Source organism: Schistocerca serialis, chromosome 1, assembly GCF_023864345.2.
Source record: "Schistocerca serialis cubense isolate TAMUIC-IGC-003099 chromosome 1, iqSchSeri2.2, whole genome shotgun sequence".
NCBI lineage: Eukaryota > Metazoa > Arthropoda > Insecta > Orthoptera > Acrididae > Schistocerca > Schistocerca serialis.
Genome location: NC_064638.1, coordinates 598528278 through 598550573, shown reverse-complemented (window position 1 = coordinate 598550573; position 22296 = coordinate 598528278).

Sequence of the window (22296 nt, the reverse complement as noted above, 5' to 3'; positions counted from 1 at the left end):
GTGTAAACTCATGACCGTCACAGACCTTTCATGGTGGTACAGGATCATACCAATAAAATTTGTGAGCTTGCTCCCTATGCGACCCACGCGGTAGGAGGAGGATGTAATACAGTTGGTATCTTCCTGCACCTCCAGGTCTTTTCCAAGCATAACTTATAGTTTTATGACTAGTCAGTAATGTTGCTGCTTTTATTAGCTGCATTTTATTGTAGAACTCAAGGAATCTTTCTATTCCCTTATTCCTGATGTCTAACTCAAATTCCGTCGCCTACTGCAGCGGATCCATTCATCTAATTATTAGATTACGTATTGACTTATACATTCAGATTCCTCCTATTCTCTCTCTCTCTCTCTCTCTCTCTCTCTCTCTCTCTCTCTCTCTCTCTTCATCTTGTATTTACCTCGTCGGCCTATGTACTTTAACTATCGCTGTTGGTTGTAAAATCACGGTCTTTATCATCGGGGTGTTCCAATTTGTACTGTTAACTGTCACTGAAAACGACTTTTCATCTTGCTCAGAGCTTTTAAGGGCTGTGTTTCTGCGAGAATGCTAGTCTGCTTTCTGAGATTAGGTGAGCAGAGGAAAAGGTATAGTACAGTAGCGAAGAAGTTGTGTTTATCAGTTTGGTTTCTAAGTGCTTGTTTTTGTCCAGTGCAAAGCTGTCGAATAGTTTGTGGTGCTCTGACCTGTCTGTACGCCATTATAATCCGTTGGCGACGTTCCCTGACATCATGACGCTTTTTCCCACAATATTTCTCTCTGGCAGCGGAAGTTTTCACCGAACTGATGTTGTCGCGGTACACCCTTGAGACGATGGCGCAGTATTTCGAAGATGAAATGTCCCAGTGCCCCCAGATGCGCTGACACCGTCGTACCGACCGACGGCCAGTGTAGCGTCCGATGACACCCCAATCACATGGTATGCAGAGTTACTCTGTTCACCGTTGCGTTCATAACAACTATTTCCAGTGTAGCTGTTTTCGAGTGTAGCTAACTGGACAGATACTGAGAGGGAGCAGACGTGGGACGACCTGCAGACTTCAAGGAGAGTTTATTGGCTGCCACGGAAAGGGGTGAAGCATTTAAAGTGACAAGAGGAAAAATTGATTACATTCAGAGGACGGGCATTATGAACTCATATTTTGAGGAGAAAAAAGCACGTTTACAAAATAAACCCCGAGCGAAAATTTGGGGCACAATTCTGACAGTACGCTGTTATAACCTTCTGAAAGTACAAGCTTTTAAGCCGGCCGCGGTGGCCGAGCGTTTCTAGATGCTTCAGTCCGGAACCGTGTGACTCCTACGGTCGCAGGTTCGAATCCTGCCTCGGGCATGGATGTGTGTGATGTCCTTAGGTCAGTTAGGTTTAAGTAGTTCTAAGTTCTAGGGGACTCATGACCTTAGATGCTAAGTCCCATAGTGCTCAGAGCCATTTGAACCATTTTGAACAAGCTTTTAAATTTCGCGCACGCCGGTTGTTTGTCACTCTCTACGCCCCGAGCGTGGTGCACTGTTCAACGGAGTCAACCAATGCCCTCCGTTGGAGGTTCAAGGCGAGATAGAATGAGGGGGGAGGTGTACACATCCATCCAAAGTGTTTTGAAATATTATTTTAAACTACATGATATTCTACGCGAAAAATTGTACGTTTAATATTATTTAACAATATTCTCATATTGATCTTCTTCAGCTGTCTATACGCCTCAAAACAAAAACGAATAAATCTAAGCAACTGAAGAAATATTATGAAATGAAGTTAATGATTTTGTATTTACTGTTTAATTATGTCAATAACGTTGACGAATAGCTCATCTTCTGCAAATGTACTTTAAAATCGGAAGAAAATAACGCAAAACGGAAAAGACAACAATTAAATAGTGCCAAACTTTGTATTTAATGATGCATTCATTCGTTTCATTCATTTACACTACATATGTGAATCACAACATAAAAATGTTTAAAGCCAAAGGATCTGTGGCACCAACTACATTCTACATGTTAGAAACAACGCCCTTTGACACAATGATCAAAGCACGTTACCAATCTCAGAACAGGATTTCAAAAACCTCTTACTGCACTGCAAAGTAGGCGTACCTTGCGCTCAGGTTGCTGCAGTGTGTACGCATGTTTAAAAGATGTATTTTGAAAAGATCATAATTGCGTAAAATAAGAACAGTGGGCCAAATTTTCGAGCGGTATCGATTACTAGGGGTGATATCTTGCAAGTATCTCTTTTTCTGCCGGCCGCTGTGGCCGAGTGGTTCTAGGATCTTCAGTCCTGAACCGCGCTGCTGCTACGGTCGCAGATTCGAATCCTGCCTCGGGCATGGGTGTGTGTGATGTCCTTAGGTTAGTTAGGCTTAACTAGTTCTAAGTCTAGGGGACTGATGACCTTACAGATGCCCATTGGTATGAGAACTTAGAGTGATGCAGTTGCAAAATGTGCTGTTAATATAAATGAAATATTATTAGCGCAATTTTTTCAAATTATCTTTCTCCTGCTCTCTGTAATTACTTTATGCATAAGCGAAGTTGTAATTATTTTCATTACAATGGTGGTGTAATTTCAATAGAAATATTTAAATTATGAGGAAAAATTATACAATATGAATTTTTATTATTTGCAGAACGAAGCTTGCCGACAGATTAAAACTTTGTACTGTACCGCGACTCGAACACGGAAGATTATCTTTCAGGAGAAATGCTCTTATCGACTAACCTATCGATGCACAGACTACAACCTCCCTCACGGCTTCGATTATGTCAGTACTATTACTTTACAAAATTACGAGACGTTTGCGAAAGAAGATAGTTCCCCAAATTGAAACATCATTGCAATTATTCCCCTTCACGAGGCAAGAGAGAGACAAGACATAAAATGATTATACTCGTCAGCTTCAACAAATAAAATATAGATTTTAGTCAGGCAAAGGAATGAACTTACTTTAGAAGGAGATAGTGTGCAATGGACAAGATGCAAGGCGAGAAAGAAAGTACAGAATGAACCACTAAATACGAATTACCACTTTGTTTCAGAGTCATAAATTTTTTATCCAGTTTCAATGAATCTGTCTGTACAGCTGTTCGGCACTCATTCAACCTTTGTCAGTACACAGAAGGATATGTACATCAACGCTACACCTTTTGTCTCACTTCACTGGGATAGTAAGTTTAGCCGATGGAGAAAATTATGGCAACACCACAAACACAACAGATTGCTATGTCTGCAATAATACGTTGTAGGAAACCCGTTAGCATTCAAAACAGTTTTCAGTCATCCCGGCGTGAATGAACACAGGTTGAGTACGATTTTCACGGGAATGTTGTGCCGTTCTTTGTGCAAAATAGTGACACTTCAGGAAACAATGATGGAGGTGGCTAGCGATCACGCACCCTTCTCTTCAAAGTGGACCTCAAAGGCTCAAGGTTCAACATCTGCCGTATACAGCTTTTCGCAGGTTGAACCCTTGCTTGCTCACGTACAACTGGAGAGTCAATAATCGGTAGACTATCTTTCAGAAACAAGCGTTCGTAGGTTGGTTTGCCTGGTTTAAGAAGAATTATCATTTTGTTTTTTCGCTACATGAGCGGGAAGGTATGCCAGTTCTAGAACACTTAGTCAAGAAGTTTTAATTTGTTTACATTTCTGACGTCACAAGGCACGCCCTCTTGTCCATGACGCTATTATTATTTCTTCAGTGACTCCATCAAGATGGTGGATGTCAGGAAATTTAAAAATCAGTAACGGAGGAGGATGGAATATTACAAAGTCTTCCATCTTCCACGTCATATTTCTCCTCTTCTTCTGCTCCTCCGATGTCTCCACCTTCTGCTTTCATAAATACATTGGTTTCTTTGGCTTCCCCCTCAGTTAAATGGTACCCGTTTCCCATTAAATGGTACCGGTTATGTGCAGAATGGTGTTCGTTGTGTGACAGTTAAATGGTTTAATGCTTAATTAATGAAAAGGTTAAATGGTACCTATTAGTCAATAAGCAGTACCTGTTACCTATTAAACAGTACTTGTTACCAGTTTAACAACTGCCTGTTACCCAGTAATTATTAGATGTTTATTCATTTACCCAGGTTCAGCAGTAGGCATAGTCCTCCAAAAAAATAATTTCTTCTTCACATGGTAGGAAAATCTATGTAATAACTATAGAATTCTAAAACAGTGTTTGAATTACAATGTAGAATTGAGAACGATCCACCGGATATTATCATTTCATCAAGGTGGAGCACTTACTTTAAAGTTCACTATCATATTTTTGGCACGATTTTGAAGATTGTGTGTGTGTGTGTGTGTGTGTGTGTGTGTGTGTGTGTGTGTGTGTGTGTGTGTGTGTGTGACAAACTTCTTTGGCTGAAAGATGAAATAAATACCCTAGTATGGGATCAGTATAATGTTTCAAGAACATAAAGCAGCAGTATTATATATTGCATTTTTAATGTTTTCAGTATAATAGTTGAATTAAAACTCATTTTCTGCAATTGCATATTTCCAATTCGTTAACTACGTTGCATAAATGAACAATGGTTATTCACTATTTGTGGAGGGTGTGTTTTATACTCGCTCTAATATAACAGAAATACAAATGTGACAAATTATATTATATGCTTGCAGTGACAACTGAAATTCATCACAGAATATATACGTTCTCAAGCCATAAATAGCTTTCATCATCTACCTTGAATTATGGATTGCCCTTGGAACAAAAATGTGCCTCAACAAGAGAGATTTCTGTTAATTCTGGAAATTCTAAGCCACTATTATTTAGACATACCTGGAACAAAATCAAGATGTCAAGACACAGTGACTTGATACATTTGCTCCATGTCCTTTTCGTGCTGTAGTCTAGCCTGCAAATTATTAACATCGATTCCAGGCCAAGGATTTTGAAATATTTATAAGTTTCGTATAGTCAGGCCTATGTTTCTACATTTTACATTACTCTCAATCTTCTTAATTTGATTTCATATGCTTAATGTCTGCAAGGAAAATACAAGAGACCATTTCCGGAAATGTTTTCTGCCAAAAACATGCAGCTTCAACAGGGTCTGTACTTAATGTTTTACATAAAAGACTAATTCACTCAAAATGTTTAGTAAGTATTTTGTATTCAACTTTTGCTTGTTCTTTTCCTTGGTAAGTTCAACGTCTGAAATATGCTTTAACTTATGAGTACTGAATGATTAGTGAGAATAACATTGCTTACTTTGGTAATTCTCGTTGACACATGCACTCTAAGCTGAAGGTGATATCAGCAGTAATGCTCACATGAGTTTTGCAATGCAGTATACATACAAGAGTCAAATTCATTAGATGTTAGCGGGATAAGACTTATCATAACAAGCAAAATGCTCAATCAGCGAATTCCATCATGCCATTGGCTACTTGACTGCTTGTGACACTTGACAATCATCATAGAACAATTTAGCTGAGCTCAATAATTAATTTTAGGAATCAATGTGCCATGCACTCATGGTACAGAAATCGAATTTTGCATGTATGAAAGTGCTGCTTTACATAAAGCATTCGAATACTCTAAAGCACATTGAGATATTGCACGTTACAACAATTGCATGTATTTTGGATGAATACTTTTGAGTATAGCACAAAAAGAAATTCAGAGCATTCAGACATTTTTGAGCACACTTTAAAGCATTTGAAATACTTCAAGCTATATTCTTCATTTGATTTTTGGAAAAATACTTTTGAGCATAGCACAAAACATTCAGAGCGCTGCGATACTTTTGAGCGTTTCTAATATGTAAATACTGTAGATTATCTGAATACAATGCAAAAAATACTGTGCTGTGATTTGCTGTAAAAATTGCTCTTGCAACTGCCATACTGGATTTTTAAGCTTTCTAACTGGCTGAAAAACTATTTTCCTGCGAGCACTATGGTGAATTTTTTAAATTTCTCCCCATCTGTCATCTTTAATTTTTTAATCTGTTGCCACCCACCATCTATATATATATTTTTTTTAATTTCCCACCGACCACCCTCTTTCATTTTCAAATTTCTAACTCTTTGCAACCTACATGACGTCACTAGAAAAAGAGATGTGGCTTTTAATATCGTTATGATGTCGCAGACAACAAAGCGTGGCTTGTGACATAACAAATACAAACAAATTAAAACTTTTTGACTTGGTGTCCAAAAGGTTGTTATAGCCTTCCTATAGTTGGTATTTGAAAATGCTTATGCTACTGTGGAAGACCTGTAGAAACTATTTTCTTGTTGACGGGTCAGAGTTCTTTTTTTGTTCTATTGGGAGTCACGTAAGCTGGCCAGCTTTGTGCTCCTTGACAGCCTTGTTGAGGTCTGACATCTGGAATGTGCTAGTAAGACTATAGGATTTCTTCTGAAAGATTTGCTGTGTTTTTAAGTACTCTGATTTTGTCATTATTGTCATTTACGGTACAACACAAAAATGTGAAGATTGAAACCCACAGTTACACAAGCTCCCATCATTAGTCTATCAACCGTTCATACACATGCACTCAAAAAACACGAAGTAGTCATAAAATAAAACCATAATCAAAATGTTCGTACATAAAGTCCACGTCTTACTTTAAAATCAGCAACACCTGATTCTGTGTTTAAATGGAAGTTCCTCCATTTGAATGTATAGATTATTCATTCTATTAAGCAATCATAATTTCTGCTTTTGGCCATTTTCAGTTGTCGCTTAGGTCTTTGCGACGAGTATTTCAGTCAAGACCAACTTGAGAAAAATTGTTGAGATAAAGGAAGATCCGCCTGTTCTTCTTCCAAAGGGAGACATCACCGATCAATCTGCGCTGATTCGAATCAACCTAAGGCATCTCACAAACAATCTTATTCTCTCAGCGTCCCGTGAACACATTGCCCACCGAATTATTAAGGAGGACGCTAAGAGGATCAGATTGTTTGCGGGATGGCTTAGGTTGGTTCGAATCGTACCAAACTGATCGGTGATGACTCCATTTGCAATAAGAGCAGGCGGCTCTTCCTTTCTTCGAACGTCTTTAACAGAGTGATCTTGAGTGAGACAAAAAAGACACCAATATCTCACTCTTAGTGTTTTCAGGCACTCCTTCACGGTTATGCAGTCTTGTGCTCAGTGATCGCTACGGTCGCAAAAGACGCAGTAAGGATTCACAGAACGTGTGTTCTCGTGTTTCGAACGACCTTGCTTGGAGTTAACGTTGAGAGTGGCTGCGGTAAGAGTTTACGTGCCGGAAGGAGCAGACGTGCCCGTGAATGGCGTGTCCTTACATAGTTTTTGCGCAATGAGCGCACCATCGACTTATTTCCCTAAAAATTCGATTACAAGTAGTACGTCACCTGCGGATAGTTTCTCCCTATTCACGTGGATTATCCAACGTCGCCAAATGTCTGTGGGGTAAGTTCGGAAAATTTTTGGCATTTAATCCTCACCCAAGGATTTCGTAGCTTCGATATGTTTATTATGTTATATGCATGTCGCAATGAGAGTTTCAGGACGTTCAGCTCGAATAGTTCGCAGTCCTAAATAGTCCAAGTGAACCTGTATATGTGGTTGCGGTTCCCATACTTTGCCTGAAGAATTCGCTTATTGTCTTCGTAAGTAGAAGCAGTCAGTGTTATGATATCGACCAGTTGTATGGGCTCTCCTACAGATAGCCTCTTATGAATACGAGCTTATTTAGATAGACACGGAAGCGCTCATATCGATACAGCTTTCAAACTGTTCCCAAAATCGAAGCCCGCTCTCAATGTCTTCAGAGAACTTTTCGAACTTAATAGACGGCACCTTAATTCACGTAAGGATGTTATCCTCAGACGAGACAGGATCAGTTACGCTCGATGTCACGCTAGAAGACACAATTTTTTTTTGCTCGATACCGTCTTGGGATTTGAAAATTGCGTCTTTCCCTTCTCAAGATAGTCGACGCTAAGAACTAAATCCGTGTTAAATTCCTTGTCTTAGAAATGATTGTATAAAGTACTGTAAATCTGTGAGAGAAGTGACAACCCTTCTTCCAAGCATTCCTTGAGTTACTTAATATTGTAAAATCCGTGTTAAATTTCTTGACCGATTGTTTAAAGTAGTGTCAAGCTGTGAGAGAAGTGACAGCTCTTCTTCCAGGAATTCCTTGAGATGTTGAATATTCTCTGACGTCGTGCATCTGCCATTTCTTCAGTAGTGTATACTAGCACGATAAGACTTCTCTGACAAGATCGTTTTCTTATCAAACCTTCTAACTCTTCAAGAGGCATTGTTGTTCCTAGCTTCCGAATAATATCCTCAACACGCTGTCAAAATATTTCCCGTTTCAAGTAAGCAAAGCCTGACTACGTGAAGCAACTCTCTGCTGTCCAGAGATACTAGTGCCTACCACGTGCGACAATTGACGAGCAGTTTTAAGTAAAATACGCGCAATCATATGATCTTTTTTTGAATGTACAAGACACTTCCTAATGTTTTCAAGTGGCAACAGCAGACTCGGCTGGTCGTGATTATTTTGTTTTCAACAGCGACAGCAGTGGACAGAATCAATCTTGCATGTAGTGTGCCTGCTCTACAGTGCGTAATTGCATCAAACCTGTTTAATACTGTAACAGCCCCGTCCTCCGTCAGCGGGAAGAAGGTGGTAGTGCATCGTCAAATGGTAGCCCACGAGCTCCCAGTTCCCGAGTTCCGGAACCGGGTGATGTCGCTGCCGACTCCAGAAGGTAAAGAAGTGCAAGCCGATCACTTAACGGAGCGTTTTTTACGTAGCTGTAACAACAAGATCGTCAACGATATAATACAAAAATAGGTACAAAGATGAAATTCTTAGGATAACAATGTACAACGTCGTTGACATTCCACAACAGTGTTAAGCGCGATCAGATTTCTGCAAACAAAGTCATCGTTGAAATACCTTAAACCTAACTTCCCGTGGTTGGGATTCACAGTCATGAGGATTTTTTTAAAGGACATCATATGTGCCGTTGACTGCAAAAGTTATTTATTTCACATCTGCAGTTTCGGCCTTTGGGCCGTCTTCAGGTGTTACTGCAAAAGATAAAAGAATACAAAAATTATGTACAGAGTGTATATAGCCTACAGAACTGAACAAATAAGTCATGTAGGCAGTAGTACATTAAAGAGCGGTAAAACTAATACTTTACTTACATTTTGCTTCACCACATGTCACACATTAAAATCCTCCAACATACATCGTTAAAAACTAACCTTTTCACTGGGGAAATACAGTAACATCACACGAGTGCGAAATAATGAAAGTTACATGAAATGTTACTATTGTTAACATTCTTCACATGAATCACTGCAAATCAATGTTCTGACACTTTGTTTACTTGTGAACTAAGGCCGTTGCTGCGAAAATATATTCACAAGTCAGACTGACTGTACACTTATCAGAGATAACGGCTGCAACCTTCATATCATAACATCTTTTTACATCTGCTGACAACGTACAGCTTTCTAGTTGGTGATAGTGTCGTATGGTCCAGGGGGACACGATAGAAAAATTTATTTACAATAGACTAGCGTAAAAATACATATATTATCTGTTCAAAAGGTCTCACACTTACTTAGGTACTCATACAGAACATGACAATAGAAATCTTACGTATTACTTTGCTTGAGAATACATTGCGACTGATGAAAAAACGAATAAAGCACAAAATACTCGTTAGTGATACAGCCAACAGTGCATCACAACAACTCTAGGGAATAAATTACAAGACGCTACCTGGTAAATATGTCTTTTTACAAAGCCGTAATGTGGGGAATGTAGTTATGTAAAAAGATATGTGCATATTCAAATTGCATAAAATCCCCTCGAGAAAACTGTAAAAAGTAATTATGCAAATAATGCACTGCTAAAACTGATTAGGCAAGAAAAGACACACCCTACGGGGAAAATGAAATGTAGAGAATAAAATTAATTTACAAAAATTAAGTGTAATGCAGTGTATTTTCTTCCAACTCGTTACCATGTACAAAACTCGCAATACAATGAAGAACATCAGGAGCAACTATAAAACTTGTTACACAGCATTTATGAAGAGCTGGTGAAGTATATTTTGTAAGAGAGTCTAAAAATAAATAAAATAAAGATGAAAATAAAAAGTGATAGCGCATACGATTGTTCCACGTTACCAAATAAATCGTTGTTAACACCATACACATTACGAAATCTAGGTAAACATGTTTCTATACAAAATTTTTGGGCAATGCCATGTTACCATCTGCCGTTTGCACATAAAATACATTGAAAAATATCTTAAAATCTTCTATTTCTTCAATCAGTTTGATCATTAAGTAAATAGTAAGGATGAGTTTTAATGTAGTTGTGAATTTGTATTTCTTCTAGAATTTTCATAACTGTACTTTTAGGCACTGAATGCAGTATTGTAACGGTTGGATCTATGTTGCTCATCATATGTTTATTCTCATTTACATGTTTAATGAAGGTAGAGCTACTGCTCTCTGTCTGCCTAAAATGTGGCCTGAACCTGTCACTGAGCGCCATTACAGTTTGTCCAAAATAACATTTTGTGCATGTGCCACATTTTACTTTGTATGCCCCTGATCTCCCAAACTGGTTAGTTATACCTGTGCTGTGACTAATTTTCTTACTTAATGCATTGTCTGTGTGGAACTACTTGAATATGACCAAAGGCCATAAGCATGATTGTACAGCAGAATCAATAATCTGTACAGTCAAACGGAGTAACTTTCGTTTAAACAACGTTGTAGGTCTGTGGCCCCAAGCTATGAAGAGGTCATTACTTGATTCTCTCTTTCGCTTTTCCATACTACCACCCATTCAGCTGAGTTCCCCTTTCCAGTAGTGGTAACACCTGCCTCATCTGGTTCAAGTCAAAGTGAAGTTGCTAATTCTATAAATAAGTGAGTGGGCGGTAGTACGGCGAAGCGAACAGAAGGAATATTTGAGTAGAATTTAACGTCTCGTCAACAGCGCGGTCAATAGAGACAGACAAAAGCTCGAATTACAAAAAGAGGTGGAAAGGAACCCGCCATGCCCTTTTCAAATGAATCATCACGGCATTTACCTGTGGCGAAAAAGGGAAACAACGGAAAACCTAAATCTGGATGGCCGGACGAGGGTCTGAACCGTCGTCCTCACGAATGCCTTCGTGCTTTTTAATTGCATGTGTGTGAAGGATTGACATGACTCCCGAGATGTGTATCAGTGGATTACATTATTTACGTTTGTGTGTTGTATGCTACATAATGTTAACGACTGTTAAAAACTTGAATACACAGTATTGCTGTTCCACAGTAATACTTATTTTTAATAATTCTTTATGAACAGGCTTTCGGCTTTCTAGGCCATCGTCAGATAACTTAATACTCTAAGTTAACTGCTGATCACCGATGAAGCCGGTTTGTCACGAGCTATTAAACAAAAATTTCTTGGAACATGAGTACTGTGTATTCAAGTTTTTAAAGCATCTATGTTCCTCCAAGAACCAAAGTAATATTCCATAAATGTTAAGTATTGTCTTCACAATCGCTCCTCCAATCCTTAAGGTGGATAACATTAGATAACTGATTTTCTGATTCGTGATTAGCTGGTAAGTTATCTGGTCTGAAGTGACTTTGTAATGTGTAGTAGACCTGGTTGTATCGATATTGGGGTGTCTTAGTAATCTCTATTCCTTGTGACCCCTCCAGGTTCCACTCAACACTTCGATGGCTTTTGTCCGACTATCCCTTGTGGACAGTGTGAGTGACATGAAAATTTTAATTTCAGCTCCTACTGTTGCCTCGCCAGAGACATAGAGTTCTATGCACTGTAATCTGAACAGCAAGCTCCGTACGAAGACCAGTGATATAAAGATAGAACAGCTACGGGCTGTCGACATTCTAGAATAGCCTCTATACAACGTCAGAGACGTTTGTTTCAGGTGAAGGTATGAGGCTAAAAACAGCAGCATCCAGCAAGTCTTTCAAGTTTTGTCAGTCAGCTTTCTAGAGTTTGAATTTACTTTGGAGTAGAACTCTGTGATCTAAATGCTTAGTCTATGTTGCGTGCTTGGAACACGACTTTTAAACAACCTGGTTCCCACAGTCTTTTACACACAAAGATAATTAATTGAACACAAAATTATGTTTACGACATTTCTGTCTGATGTAAGAGACTTAGGAACGTGTGCACTTCAATCTCAGAACATAGGCTGCAGATAGGCAGTGCCTTTGTTGTCTCTTGCAGTGTACAGAAATTACAAAATTATATCCATATTGAAACTCTTGTTGTCGTAGACAGTTGCTCAACTCGTTATTCTGTAAGGTAAACGGGGTATGTTCTCTGAAGCGGCTACATTCTTGAGGTGTTTTACGAACAAAATATCTTTTCTATTAACAATGACTCAAAGTAAAGCATCATGAAACACTTATCTCAATAATTAGGTTCTAGTCACTTTCGTAGTAACATAACTGTTTCAACTTTTAAATGGAACACTCGCTTGTGAACCAGTTTTATGTATTTCTCCATAATCAAACTCAGAGCAGTTCCTGAATATACAGACTTTAATACATCGTCAAACCTTTACAAGTCCGTATTTTATTGTTACAATGGAGACAAGTACCAGACTTGACTCGCCCACTCGGTTCTCCACGAACTCATCACACACTCCCTCTCGCCATTTCTTTACAGAAAAAAAACAAAAAAGAGTTTAATAGATGTCAACGCAGTCAGACTGCGATAATTTTTACGTAAAAACATTATTCGAAGTACAAATATGTTTTGAAAAGAATGAATGGTTTTATACCTATAAACATAATTTCTATAATACAGAGCAGCTGTAACATTTGCAGAAATATTAATGTAATGAGATAATAATACAATGAAAAGAAAAAAAATGATAAAATAAATTTCAAAGAAACAATGCCCAAAAAATTACAGTATCAAATGGTCAATTTGACACATTTCTATCATCATCTACTGCTGCTCAGATCTAACAATGGTATATGTACATTTGTTTCAACAGCCCCAACCCACCATATGCCACTGTATGACACCAAGGAACATAAATATTTTACAACATTAATTATCCTATGGACTTTAGTTTTTATGTTAATTCTATATCACTGAATTTTAAATAAGTTTTTGTATGAGTAAAAAATGTTAGTGATTTTTCACCATATAAATTGTTGAAAAGTATTCTTTTTTAACTTGACAGTAGCATAATGATGTATTTAGATAGTTATTACAGTGATATATTGCAAGTTACTAATCTTTAAATTTCAATAGAACTTTCTTGTGCGAAATTTGAAATATGATTCTTCCTAGCTTACACACAGAAGAAAATGTAGATATATAGTAAGCTTATATTGCATAAAAATAATTATTGTTGTTTTTCTTCATTTTTGGAATCATTGTTCATGCAATTAAGGTTCCTTTATATTCACATAAGTTAATAAAAATAAAATGTGGAAAATTACAAACATGTTTATGAGTTCCTTTCTACAAAATTTCTCGTCACTGTTTGACCACACATCCACACTGATTCAAGTAAAAATTGTACCTCAAGTTTTCATGTTCCTTCCTCTAATTTCATCATTTAAGCAGTTATACAGGGTGTTACAAAAAGGTACGGCCAAACTTTCAGGAAACATTCCTCACACACAAATAAAGAAAAGATTTTATGTGGAACTGTGTCCGGGAACGCTTAATTTCCATGTTAGAGATCATTTTAGTTTCGTCAGTATGTACTGCACTCCCTCGATTCACAGCCAGTTGGCCCAACTGAACAAAGGTAATGTTGAGTTCGGTGCTTGTGTTGACATGCGACTCATTGCTCTACAGTACTAGCATCAAGCACATCAGTACATTGCATCAACAGGTTTAGTGTTCATCACGAACGTGGCTTCACAGTGAGTGCAATGTTTACAAACACGGAGTTGGCAGATGCCCGTTTGATGTATGGATTAGCACGGGGCAATAGTCGTGGCGCGGTACGTTTGTATCGAGACAGATTTCCAGAACGAAGGTGTCCCGACAGGAAGACGTTCGAAGCAATTGATCGGCGTCTTAGGGAGCACGGAACATTCCAGCCTATGACTCGCGACTGGGGAAGACCTAGAACGACGAGGACACCTGCAATGGACGAGGCAATTCTTCGTGCACTTGACGATAACCCTAATGTCAGCGTCAGATTAGTTGCTGCTGTACAAGGTAACGTTGACCACGTCACTGTATGGAGAGTGCTACGGGAGAACAAGTTGTTTCCGTACCATGTACAGCTTGTGCAGGCACTATCAGCAGCTGATTGGCCTCCACAGGTACACATCTGCGAATGGTTCATCCAACAATGTGTCATTCCTCATTTCAGTGCAAATGTTCTCTTTACAGATGAAGCTTCATTCCAACGTGATCAAATTGTAAATTTTCATAATCAACATGTGTGGGATGACGAGAATCCACACGCAATTGTGCAATCACGTCATCAACACATCTGTGAACGTTTGGGCAGGCGTTGTTGGTGATGTCTTGATTGGGCTCCATGTTCTTCCACCTACGCTCAATGGAGCGCGTTATCATGATTTCATACGGGATACTCTACCTGTGCTGCTAGAACATGTGCCTTTACAAGTACGACACAACATGTGGTTCATTCACGATGGAGCTCCTGCACATTTCAGTCGAAGTGTTCGTACGCTTCTCAACAACAGATTCGGTGACCGATGGGTTGGTAGAGGCGGACCAATTCCTTGGCCTCCACGCTCTCCTGACCTCAACCCTCTTGACTTTCATCTATGGGGGCATTTGAAAGCTCTTGTCTACACAACCCCGGTACCAAATGTAGAGACTCTTCGTGCTCGTATTGTGGACGGCTGTGGTACAATGCGCCATTCTCCAGGGCTGCATCAGCGCATCAGGGATTCCATGCGATGGAGGGTGGATGTATGTATCCTCGCTAACGGAGGACATTTTGAACATTTCCTGCAACAAAGTGTTTGAAGACACGCTGGTACGTTCTGTTGCTGTGTGTTTCCATTCATGATTAATGTGATTTGAAGAGAAGTAATAAAATGAGCTCTAACATGGAAAGTAAGCGTTTCCAGACACGTGTCCACGTAACATATTTTCTTTCTTTGTGTGCAAGGAATGTTTCCTGAAAGTTTGGCCGTACCTTTTTGTAACACCCTATATATATATATATATATATATATATATATATATATATGTGTGTGTGTGTGTGTGTGTGTGTGTGTGTGTGTGTGTGTGTGTGTGTGTGTGTGTGTGTGTGTGCGTGTGTGTTTCTGAAATTACGTTTATCTCAGAATTAGAAAAGTTGATTCATATGATATAATAAAAGGAAAAATTGTTAATGCCAAGAAGAGAATTTAAAGTATGTGTGAATTCCAGATGTTATTAAAACTAAGTACACACAAATGGTGAAAAATTCTCAAGTTCCTTTATATAACGCGAGCATTTGTTTCACACAGGGCATATTATCATACCTCAATTTTGAAGACATAAAAAGAGTTTCTGTTAACTATAAGACACACTTGATACTTAGAGGAATGAAGCTTTTTCAATTTTCATAACTGACCTAATAATTGTAAGTAGGCTGTTTAGGTTTTTTTATTGGTAACGCCACCTCTGTATGAAAATCACTGGCTGTGCTGTGTGCAGTCTGTGGCTGCTTTGCATTGTTGTAATACTCGCCATTGTAGTGTTAGGCAGCTGGCTGTGAGCAGCGCGTAGCATTGCGCAGTTGGAGGTGAGCCGCCAGCAGTGGTGGACGTGGGGAGAGAGATGGCGGAGATTTGTAATTTGTCATGAACTGCTATATTTATATATGACGATATCAAGGTAAATACATTGTTTGTTCTCTATTAATATCTTTCATTTGCTAACTATCCCTATCAGTAGTTAGTGCCTTCCATAGTTTGAATCTTTTATTTAGCTGGCAGTAGTGGCGCTCGCTGTATTGCAGTAGCTTTAGTAGTGAAGATTTTTGTGAGGTAAGTGATTTGTGAAAGGTATAGTTTACTGTTACCAAATTGTAATTGTTACCAGTTCTTCAAATTAAGTAACGTTTCACTGCACACGTTTCTGTTGGTCATAGTATATGGACAATATGTGAGAAGTAGGGACTGTTAGTGTTTGCACGTGTGTTACTAATTCAGCAAGGGACTGGATAACAGCATTGCTGGTTCTAAGGACAATTCCAAAAACTTTGTGAGTGCACAAGTGGTGGTTTATGGACTTGCTATATTCTCCGCAAGACTCTTCGATGGTGAATGTGCACCTGCACAATCGCAACAGATGGCTGCTGGCCATCTCTACAAGGACTACAGTGGGTCTGCATCTATGATGACCCACCAACGCCATTATTTCTACATGGACTACAGTGGGTCTGTATCTTTGATGATCCATCAATACCATTATATCTACAAGGACTACAGTGAGTCTGCATCTTTGATGGCACACAAATACCATTATTTCTACAAGGACTGCAGTGGGTCTGCACCTCTGGTGGCCCACCAATACCTCAATCTCTACCAGGACTACAGTGGGTCTGCTCTGTGATGACCTACCTACCAATACTCTTCAAAAATTCGACTGACTCTGCTGTGGGTTTGCTCTGTTGTGGCCCATTACCTGTATGCATGTCAAGAGTCAGCACTGTCTTTCCGTTTGAAGGACAACACTACTTCTTCAAGACTGTGTGGAAATCCACTACTTCTGTGTGCATTTTCTTTTACTGCTCAGACTTTAAGAAAAACTCTGCATTTTTACTGTGATGAACAATCTGGACTGTCTTTATGGACTGTGAGAAATTTTTAGCTTTTGACCAACATTGTATCAATAAGTGTGTGCATTTGATTTCTTTGTTATTGTAATTATGAAAAATTTTTTCAAATCTGTATTGGCCACTGCCCAATCCAATTTGTAAAATTTTTTGTGTGGAGCATGGGGGCTATGTAAGTAGGCTGTTTAGGTTTTTTTATTGGTAACGCCACCTCTGTATGAAAATCACTGGCTGTGCTGTGTGCAGTCTGTGGCTGCTTTGCATTGTTGTAATACTCGCCATTGTAGTGTTAGGCAGCTGGCTGTGAACAGCGCGTAGCATTGCGCAGTTGGAGGTGAGCCGCCAGCAGTGGTGGACGTGGGGAGAGAGATGGCGGAGATTTGTAATTTGTCATGAACTGCTATATTTATATATGATGATATCAAGGTAAACACATTGTTTGTTCTCTATTAATATCTTTCATTTGCTAACTATCCCTATCAGTAGTTAGTGCCTTCCATAGTTTGAATCTTTTATTTAGCTGGCAGTAGTGGCGCTCGCTGTATTGCAGTAGCTTTAGTAGCGAAGATTTTTGTGAGGTAAGTGATTTGTGAAAGGTATAGTTTACTGTTAGTCAGGGCCCATTCTTTTGTAGGGATTTTTGAAAGTCAGATTGCGCTGCGCTAAAAAAAATATTGTGTATCAGTTTAAGGACAGTCGTGAATAATTGTTCAAAGGGGACGTTTCATAATCATCATTTTAATGTAATATTTACAAATTATAATTCCCCCTTCCAGTTCTACATAAACCAGTACACAGTGTTTCAGGAGAGTACATGATATATAGAAGAAAATCATGCCAAAAATATGAATTAATGGTCATATTTTTGGCAACCCCCATCGGGGTTGCTGAGTAATGACTTAATTTTCTACTTCAAAAATGCATATTATAAATTAATGGAGTGCACATCAACAACTTAAGAAAATCAGAGCCAGGAATTTCTTTGGACAACTGTAACAATATGGCATGAGAACAGCCCTCTCTCTCTCTTCACTTCCTTTCAACTTATATTTATGCACCAGTTTGACATGTTTCTCTCAGGTATATTAACAAATGATGCTTCTGGTTTTAAACAAATGATGCTTCTGGTTTTAATGTGACAGTGAGGGAAAAAATACTCTAGTTTCTCATGAATAGAAACGACTTTCAATCATTATAAACATAGGCTTCCGCGGCCATTGCTACAAGCAATAAATTTTTTCTGGATTTGTGACGTCATTGTCAATATATAAAACTTCCGACGTTTCGGTCCCTGTTGCAAGTGACCTTCTCCAGCTTGTTCTTGTTTACTGCTGTTAGTTCCGATATGTTAACGATACCTTCGTTATCTGGCTACATAGGGAGGAAGAGCAACGAAATTTCCATCAACACTTCAACCTGCAGCACAGCAGAATCCAGTTCACTATGGAGATAGAAAAGAATGAGGTGCTGCCATTCCTCAACGTGGAAGTTTACAGAAAGCCTGATGGTAAACTGGACCATATAGTACGTAGGAAGCCAACCAGTACTGACAGGTACCTACATGACTCCTCTCATCGTCACCCTACGCTGGAGAAATCCGCCCTGCACTTTAACCAAGAGGGCTCAAGGTATCAGCCATAAGGAACATCTAAAGGTTGAACTACAAAATCTCAAGTCCATTTTTGGTACCAATGGTTGTGGAATGACACTGATAGATAAAACAATGGCGACAAAGAATGAAGGCAATAGAGAGAGCAGAAGGAAGCACAAAACATCGCTCTATTGCCATATGTTCAAGGTGTCACTGAACAGATGGGCAAAATTCTCCGCCAGCAGGCCTCAAGCCGATTTTCCCAAGCAGCAACAGAATAAATGATATTCTTCACACAACGAAAGATGCAGTTGACAATCTACATGCTGCTGGAGTTTACGAAACCAGGTACGAATTTGCATTACTGTATGTAGGCGAGTTGGGGCGACCCATCAACATACGAATACCTGAACACGAAAGATATGTACGACACACCAAGTCAGTGGTGGCAGAACACCAGGATGAGTGCGCAAACAGATTGACTTTGGTGAAGCTCACGAACTTGCGAAACAGCCTCTTACTTTCAGGAGGAAGTTAGAGAGGCAATAGAAATAGCCAAGCGACCCTCCAACACGAACAGAGGAGACAGGTACCGCCTTCCGATTTCTTGGCTGCCAGCAATAACAGCGTTACGGGACGACAGCTCACGTGCGGCAGTACACCCAGGCACGTGTCCGCAGCACGTGGCCTAGTGGCTAGTGTTGCTCCTCTGGATCACGGAGTCCCGTATACGATACCGGGTCGAGATGGGGATTTTCTCTGCCCAGGGACTGGGTGTTTGTGTTGTCCTCATCATTTCATCATCATTCATGGAAGTGGCGGGATTGGAGTGTGTAAAGATTGGGACATTGTACTGGCGCTGATGACAGCGGAGTTGGGCGCCCCACAGTCCAAACACCATCATCATCCTGGCGCGCGGGAGACTGCAACGGCCGCAGGTACATAGAGTATCAGTGGGAGTCAGCCGGCACTAGAAAGCAGGAAAACAACGCCTCGTCACAACTGCCGTCTGGTGTTCCATTCGCGATTTCCATCAATCACAAGCAGTAATTCAAACACCAATCGAACGTCGGGCTTCCTCTAAGGAAAAGGAATAATAAAAACACCAATAAGTATCCATCCCCTTCATCCTTAACAACCCGTCAGAATTAGATAACAGCCATGTCTACAGGTATATAGGAAACAAGAGCACCCTGAAGAAGGTCACTTGCAATAGGGACCAAAAACCAAAAAGTCGGTAGTTTTATATATTGACAATGCAGTCACAAACCCAGAAACAATTTGTTGAATGTGGATTTTCAGTAAGTTACTTACTCCCACAAATCTGAAAATCGCAGTGAATAGCTTCCATCTCTAACCTATAGTAATTGGACATACTGTAAAAACCACTAAATATCCAAGTATTAAACTAAAATATTGTATAATCCCATTGTTTTATGTAAGTAGCAGGTATATAGTGTTTACATTAATTGTTTTGTAAACATGAAACGTTATTAGTATTTTTCCTACATTAACAATTCCTCATCTTCATTTAATTTCCACTGCATAATTATTAAGTCAGATAGTTCCTAAAGCTCATAGTTTGTTTTTAATGATTTATAGTCACCTACATCCTTATAATTATAATTTCATCTATGTCATCATAGATGTTTGATTCATTTCATTACTATGTCATTACTATAAGATTTACAACCAACATTTACATACCAGATGCATGTCAGACCCAAAGCAAGCATCCCAGTAATTTATCGATAGCCAACATAATCGGAGACCAAAATTTTTCTTTAACAAATGACATAAACTCATCTTAATCATTCCTCAAAACCATATACAGCATAATATCATAAACAATATAAATTACAAAACAGATCACTGGAAAGCCTGTAACGCACCCTCAACAATCATCATCATACTCCTTCTTATCACAGCAAAATGTGTCATAAACTTCATTTTAATACATCCAATAATGTTTATAGATCTCATTACTTCAGTTCATACATACCACAAAAAATACCCCATCATAACATCATAATATATCCACAGTGTCCTAAACACCATTATATTTCTCCTAGCAGAATAACGTTTTGCATGTAATTCACATACCTCACTCATTATAACACAGCATATATTTTGAACCAAGAAATACATTACAGCGCAACCTGATTTTTTTTAAACATCCCACTGTATTCATATTATTTATGACCTGACAGTCATCTTTTTGTAGTAAGATTGTTTTGCCCTCAAGAACAGATACAAACAGCCAATGGACATAGTCTGGAATAGCAAATAGAATATTTCACATAATCATTCTCCACTCACTATAACTTTGGTTATTTTAATATTACCAAAATTAGCTGCTGACGATAGCTACAATATGACAAAGAAGATGATCTTTTCTGATTTCCCACTCTCGAGACAACAGTATTTAATAGGTTATCACCTGCTGTTCTTTCAAGACAGCAAACATACAGTATAGTATAGCTTTGTGTAAATAGCGTAGATCAAAGGTATGTTATTTGAGACAAGCATAAAAATTCTTCCACTAACTTCTTCACTACCATACAATGCTGTGCTAAAAACTTACATTCTCAGAAATTTCTTCCTCAAATTAAGGTCTATGTTTGAAACTAGTAGACTTCTCTCGGCCAGGAATGCCCTTTTTGCCAGTGCTACTTTACTTCTAATATCCTCCTTGCTCCATCCATCATTGGTTATTCTGCTGCCTAGGTAGTAGAATTCCTTAACTTCATCTACTTCGTGACAATAAATACTGGTGTTAAGTTTCCCGTTGTTCCCTTTCTTGTTACGTCTGATTACTTTTTCTTAGATTTACTCTCAATCCATATTCTGTACTCATTAGACTTCATTACATTCAGCAGATACTGTAATTCTTCTTCACTTTCACTCAGGATAGCAATGTCATCAACGAATTGTACCATTGATATCCTTTCACCTTGAATTTCAATCCCACTCCTGAACCTTTCTTTTAGTTCCATATTGCTTCTTTGATGTACACTGTAACGCAGGAAGTTATTACGAGGTGACATTCTTTGCAGTGAGGCACGTAGCCATCTAGTACGGTGGCTTCAGGATGGCTATGTTTTTATTTTCGCTTTGCTCACAGTACAGCTGAGGCTGCCTGCCGTGAGAACTGCATAGTGTAACATTCAGTCGATACGAAGATTCATACCCTCTACGAATCTAAATAATCCTTATAACTTATTAACCGATTTTGTTCAAATTTGGTACACAGACTTTTGTTATTGATGGAATGATGTTGTCAAATTTTCAAATTTTTGTCTATTATAGTTTTGGAGATAAAGAGAATTAACTAAAACTCCTTATACCTACGCCTGTTTTTTAAAACCAAGTTAGGGACAATAATAGATTGACTTTCATTATCATTTGAAGCCATTCCAAAGTTCTCAGTGCATGAAAATCAATTAATGAGAATTTTATTTTTCAACTTTAGTCAGTGTGCATTACGTAATACAAAAATCGGTCAGAATTATTATTTGATTATATTTTGCAGCGTGAGTGCTTGAGAATGATTGAGGGGGTGTATGTGCGATATACGTTGAAATTTAATATTTCATTTTCCGTAAAACCTTGTACAAACGAACCGTGGGAAAGTTACGTTGCAATCACGATTCAGGCGACGTATGTCGGTGTGTGCTTGCTGTTGTATAAAAGTTGCCAGAATGGAAGTTAGAGGCGGAATAAGTTTCTTTATAAATTTGTAGAATATTTCGCACTTCGTTTATTTTGATTAAACAAAATACAAGAATTTGAAGTTTTGCTGACATTAATTGCTATCAAATTAGTGATTGGATAAGGCAAGATTTGCCACGAGAATGATCTGGAAGAAACGTTCTGATTGGTCGCTTAGATCAACAGCCAATCAGAATTAAGCTGTTCCTGCGTGAA